This window comes from Adiantum capillus-veneris, chromosome 6, assembly GCF_014529385.1.
Source record: "Adiantum capillus-veneris isolate H3 chromosome 6, ASM1452938v2, whole genome shotgun sequence".
In the NCBI taxonomy this organism is placed as follows: Eukaryota; Viridiplantae; Streptophyta; class Polypodiopsida; order Polypodiales; family Pteridaceae; genus Adiantum; species Adiantum capillus-veneris.
In genome coordinates this window covers 152521676-152528131 of record NC_140936.1, presented here as the reverse complement: position 1 = coordinate 152528131, position 6456 = coordinate 152521676, and positions in this window count along the sequence as shown.

Genomic DNA, 6456 nt, shown 5'->3' with positions numbered 1-6456 from the left:
AGAACAAGGGTTAGAATATAGACATGTGCTTATGGATCTATCTCAACATGGGGCCAAGGTTAAAGGGGCGAGAGATGGTCTGTCAAGAGCAAGGCTAATTAATGGAGCTTAAAAGACCTTAGGGTTAGCTTCATTGAAGACCTCCAAAGGTTAGTATTTAAAACTCCTTTGACCTTAGGTAAGCTAGGGTTGAACTTGAGGTGGGAACCCGGCCCAAGCTTGAGGTGCTTGTCGTGCTTGATGACTAAGGTGCTTGAGGTTCTTGACGTGCTTGTGAAGGCTAAGATGCTTGAGGTGCTTGTCATGCTTGCTGACTAGGGAGCTTGAGGTGCTTGTGGGAACACTAAAAAAGAATGAGGTGCTTTGTCATGCTTGCTGACTAAGGTGCTTGAGGATAAGGTGTTCAAAAAGGCAAACCCAATCCCTACTCAAGAGGGGGTGAGCCCTAAGGCTAGGGGGATGAGAGAGAACACACACATACTCACACACAAGGTGAGACCAAGCTTCAAGAGGCAGCAAGTACACATGTCAAGCCCCTACCCACGTTTCCCTCATGGTGTGCCTAAAGCCTATTGGTTGGCCTCCCAAGGGGTCCAATGATAAATTAGTTAATTTAATTAATTGTTTTAGCATTTATCAAGTCCTCTCTCTCAAAGGGATAAGGGGGACACTTGTCCCAAGGCTACCCTTGTTTCTTGTTATGATGAGGATGCTATCCTAGGGGCACTATGGTTCAACCGCATGGCTGCCAACATGAAGTTCCATGAAAGGAGAATCTACTTCACCTACAGAGGATAGAGGATGTATATAGATGCTAGTGAGTTTCGCCGTACTATACCACTTTTAAATCCTCTTGCTTTTGATAAATCAATGAAGAGCTCGTTTTTGCGTACATTATTTTTGTCAAAGAGTCCCTAAAAGGTCGTAATGTTTCATCAAATGTAAATGGTAGGAATGAAGAAGAGTTAGACTTGTCTAATTTTCTAAAAGGATTCCAAGATGTGTTCATTGATTATATCCCTATGGACTTACCTCCAAAATGAGGGGATGATGACCATCGAATTGAGCTCCTACCAAGAAGCTCACCGCCTAACAATCCTCCTTATCGAGTTTCCCAAGCTCAACAAGAGGAGATCATGAGGCAAGTACAAGAATTGGTTGACAAAGGGATGGTGAGGGCTAGCTCCTCTCCCTTTTGTTCTCCAGTCCTTTTAGTACAAGAGAAAGATGGTACATACCGTATGTGTGTGGACTATTCAGCACTAAACTATATCACTATCAAAAACAGATTTCTCGTGCCTCTAGTAGAAGATCTGTTTGATAAAATACAAGGCTCTACCTACTTCAGTAGGATTGACCTTAAAAGTGGATATCATCAAATAAGGATAGTGGATGAAGATATCCTAAAGACCGCGTTTCGTACAACGTCTGGTCTTTATGAATATATAGTTATGCCTTTTGGCTTGACTAATGCACGAGCCACGTTCAATTGATTAATGGAGAAAAATTTCAGACCCTACCGCAAATTCACTGGAGTGTTCTTTGATGATATCATTATCAACTCCAGGTCATTGGAGGAACACAAGAAACATCTCCAAGAGATTTTTCAAGCACTAAGGGAGAATAAGCTTTTTCTCAATCAAATTTTCCTTCAAGAGATTCATTACTTAGGTCATATTATCTCTCAAGATGGTATCCGAATGGATCCATCAAAATTGGAGGTAATAAAAGCATGTCCTGATCCAAGAAATCTACATGAGTTAAGAAGCTTTATTGGTATGTGTGCATACTATAGACGCTTCATAGCAAAATTCTCTCAAATAGCAAGACCATTACATGACTTAACAAAGAAGAACGTTATGTATTCATGGACTGCTAATGAGCAAAATGCTTTTGACAAACTCAAAGAGAAGATTACCTCCAAACCAGTCCTCATGCTTCCGGATCTCTCAAAGCCATTTGAGGTCCAATGTGATGCTTGTGGTGATTGCCTTGGAGCAATCTTGCTTCAAGAAGGGCATGCTATAGCATATGAGAGCTGAAGGCTCAATACGGATGAACGGGTCTTAAGCATTTATGAGAAAGAGATTTTAGCTGTTCTAAACACATGGAAGCACTATTTATTGGGGACTCCATTCGTTTTACAAACAGACCCATCGAAGTCTCAAGTACTTCATGACGCAAACCAAGAATGAGGTGGGAAAATTTTCTTTCACAATTTAATTTTCATATTTCTCACATTGCTGGTAAGCACAATCAAGTGGCCGATGCACTCTTACGATGACCAAAAGTTAATGTGGTGTCTATGGCAACTCACAGTGATCTATCTTCTATGATAGACGAGTATGCTATCGACCCTGACATGAAAGATGTAATGTCAGCCCTAGCTTTAGGGAAGAAAGAGGAACCATTCGCCTTGCAAGATGGTTCTCTTCTCCATGGCAATAGGCTATGTGTTACCCACTCCCTTCGTGAGAAAGTAATGTATGAGTCCCATGCTCCTCCCTATGTGGCGCATAGAGGCATTCAACCTACTCTTCGAGGAGTAGAGACGTACTTCTATTGGCCTACCATGAAAGTGGATATACAAGAGTATGTTTCAAAATGTGTGGTATGTCAAAAGACCAAGTACGATAGAGGGAAGCAACATGGATTACTCAAGCCATTGCCTATCCCAAATTCACCATGGGAGAGTATATCCATGGATTTCATCTTTGGATTACCCAAGTCTATCCATGGAAATACGGGAATATGGACAATAGTCGACAGGTTTAGCAAGCAAGCACACTTTATTCCTGTCAAAAAGACTATTAAGGCACACCAAATGGAAACTCTCTTCATATCATAGATTTTCAAACAGTATGGATTGCCAATATCCACCATGTCAGATAGAGATCCTAGAATGACCAATAATTTTCTTGAAAGATCTTTGAGAGATACCCCTCCCCAGGGGTCTAGGCACAAAATATACAATTTACACTTTTATACAATTTTCAATATATATCAGAGTTGCGGAAGCATTTGCATAGGGGAGGAGCTCTTAGCGCCCAACCAAGCATGGAGTTTAGGCCATGAGCCAGCCTGCATCCAGAGGCACCTAGCGACTAGTGCTACCTCTGAATGGGTGTTATGAATGAAAGCTTACTCAAGAAAAAATATAACATTGTGGAGGGTGAATATATGTGTGCACCGCGTTGCGGGAAGAAAGAGAGAGAGAATATAGTGGAGGGTGAAACAGAGTGCACAGAGACGTGAGAGAATGACAACAGAGAATCTTTAATTGCCCCATCTAAATGGAACAGGCAACCATGTATTAATGCAATGACAAAATCTAGTTATACCATAACATCAAAAATTTTATGACAAATAACTAGCAGAGCACCGGACCTTGTGTAGGGATCGACCAGTCCACCCATCCACATACCACTCTACTACGAACAGAGAGAATTTCACTTCGCTCGGTGAGCCGAAACACCTTCAACCTACCTGAGCCAGACATAAGCTGAGGCCTTCGCCTCCTTCCATGAACCCGAGTACTAAAATGATCCCAAGTACCAGTAAGTGGTAGGGTATCAACGCCAACCATACCAGTTTAGGTGCCATGTCTCTTCAATGCCCAACACCGGATGTTTCAGCAAAGCAGAATCCCCGATGCGTTAGAAGTGTAGGTCATTTCAACCCCGGACGCACCCACTATGTAGATGAGCCTAACAAAAAGAAGAAGACCTAGGCAACACCCCCGATCTAGCAAATCCTCAGGTCAACGACCCTTTAGTCTAAGGCTAAGCGATGCAGGTGAGCCTAGTCTTAAAGCGACGCTGCCATGAGAAACATAACACATGAGTCCAATCCCAGTAGCTCTTTCCATATGCACAAACAATCTTTTCCAAGCAGCTAAACTGTACAGGGTCTCTACCCTTGCACGTCCACCATAAGTCATCTAGATTACTTTATGATCCAATCCCAAAACCATAAACCATAATCCAATCACATCAAACGAATGAGCACTCCACCCAACTTAGATGAGGCACGACCAATCCTGCATAACCACTTTAGAACATAACATGGTTGCAAAAATTTTAGCAGCATAACCATATCCAAAAAAAAACCATGAGCCACCGGCTTTTACCATAAAATCACAACCATAATCCATGAGGGAATCTCAGCCCTTAACTACAAATCATAATCACATTGAACCAACTCCCACACTTGGAGTTTGACATATCCCCTTGCAGTCAATCGGAGTTCATACACATATGACTCTTAAGACAAGATTCTTTCATGCATAAAAAGAGTCTGACCACCAACTAATCATGATATAAAAATCATTTTTGACAACATCCAACCATGCAAAGTTGATGCATCACATCTGTCCTTCACCTCTCTAGCACATAGAGCTAGTTTTGATCTAGAAAGGTGGAAAGCAATCATAACCATGCATATGAGGCATCCACATAAATCCATAAGTTTTCATACATCATATGATATCATTCCATCACCATAAACATGATGCAAAACAGCTCCGACCTTTAGGTCAACCATAAACCATAACTCCACACATATGCAAAAAACAAATTTTCGACATTTTCAGGAGCATGCATACCATGCAAATGAAAGTATTTGATCTCAAACCAATGCATCAAGCTCAGATCCATAATATAGACTAGCACTCTATCACATCACTTTACCCATATAGTACTTACACAACAAACGGTAACCCAAAAAGAAAGCTACTTTAATCATATCTACCTATGCTGTTCAGGTTGTCTAACCATATACCCTCACATAAGTTTATAGGCATCTAATAATTAAAATCAACTCACCAAAAAAACTATAAATCATACATAAACAACTTGGTTAACTCACGATGTCATATGGTACTTCCCCTTGGTAGCACCCCTACACGCGTAGGTAAAACCAGTTATGGAACGATTAATAACTCGCATTCTCGAGGTGATAATGGAGATTTAAATAAATTAATCATCAAGTTTCATCACGCTTTTCAATTGGTTAAGTGGCCTATCGGGAGAATCTATATAGTGGTTCTCCAAGGAGCATAGAGTCAAAAAATTTGGTTGTGCAGTGAGTAGCACGTTGTTTTTTGACCATATCTCTTAACTCGCGTGTGATTTTCACATGACACCAAATAAAGAAAATGTTTTAAATGATGTGTTCTATCTCTCGTATAAAGGGCTCAGACTGATTCATAACGACCAAAACAATTTGTAAGTTATGACCAAAACAGTGTTCCTACCGTCTCTATGACGTGAAACGAAAAGCGCTTTTTATGCACGTGCGTGATCATAAACGCATTTTGTGCATAAATCAGTGTGTTAAACATGATGGAATAATCATGGGCTAACTTCATACGCACTCGGTTAATCCATACATGCATTTATATACGAAGAAACAATCATCGAGAGGGTGACTACTCAGACAAACGACATAGAGAGAGAGATTATGATAGCTATGGAGTTTAGAGCTTCTCACCGTGCTTTAGAATCGATTAGGGACTATTGAAATGCTTCTTCCTTTGCCGCAAGAGAGCAGTGATGAGAGCTATGTAGAGGTATCCGCCACGAGAGCTTCCGGAGAGCGCGTACACCATGAAACGAGAGAGGAGATAGTAAACAAGTAGAGAGAGAATATCCTTCTTCTTCTTCTTCTTTTTCCCGAGAGAGAAGAGCTTATGGAGATGGTGATGAAGAACTTGCATCACTGCGTATAATAGATACATATATCCTTGTGGTATTAGACGCAACAAACAACACTAAAAACCGGGTGTCTATGCCAATTTATAGCTTCTCCAACTGCCCGGAGTGTGCCCCAAGCTACAGGTAGCGTTACCTCTCAGCCAAGATTAGCTTCTTGCTTTTGGGAAAAGACTCCAGTCTTTTCTAAAAACATGGCACTTCTTTTGGTGGTTAACTCTCCCACTTACTATTCAATTTTTCCAGTAGAATTGATCAATTGAATAGTATCTGGCCAACTAATGGAACCTTAGCTAGACTATGCCACACCGTAATGTCCCGACATAATTATGACTTTCTTGTACTGTCCCATCGTATTTACGGTAACGCTTTTTATAAAAATAATTCCCGTAAAAATCTCGTTTGGTCTCGTTTTTGCTCCAGGTGATTTTTTAAAAATCCGACGGAGACTAAAATTAATATTTTTATATTTAGGTATTCCTAAAAAGCACATTTCTTTTCAAAAACGTCAAAAAGCACGAAAAGCTAAAAATAGCATAAAAAGAAATAAAAGCAAAATTTGTTAAAATCGAACCACGGGTTCCCCTTGTCCAATGGAATAAGAAAGCGGACTCCCTTTTCACCAAAAAGTACTAAAAATCATGAAAACCTAAAAATAGCGTGCAAAGCACTCAAAAAGCAGATTTTTTCAAAATTGACCCATAGCTTCCCCAGAATACGTAGATCAAGGATCCGACCTTGCTTT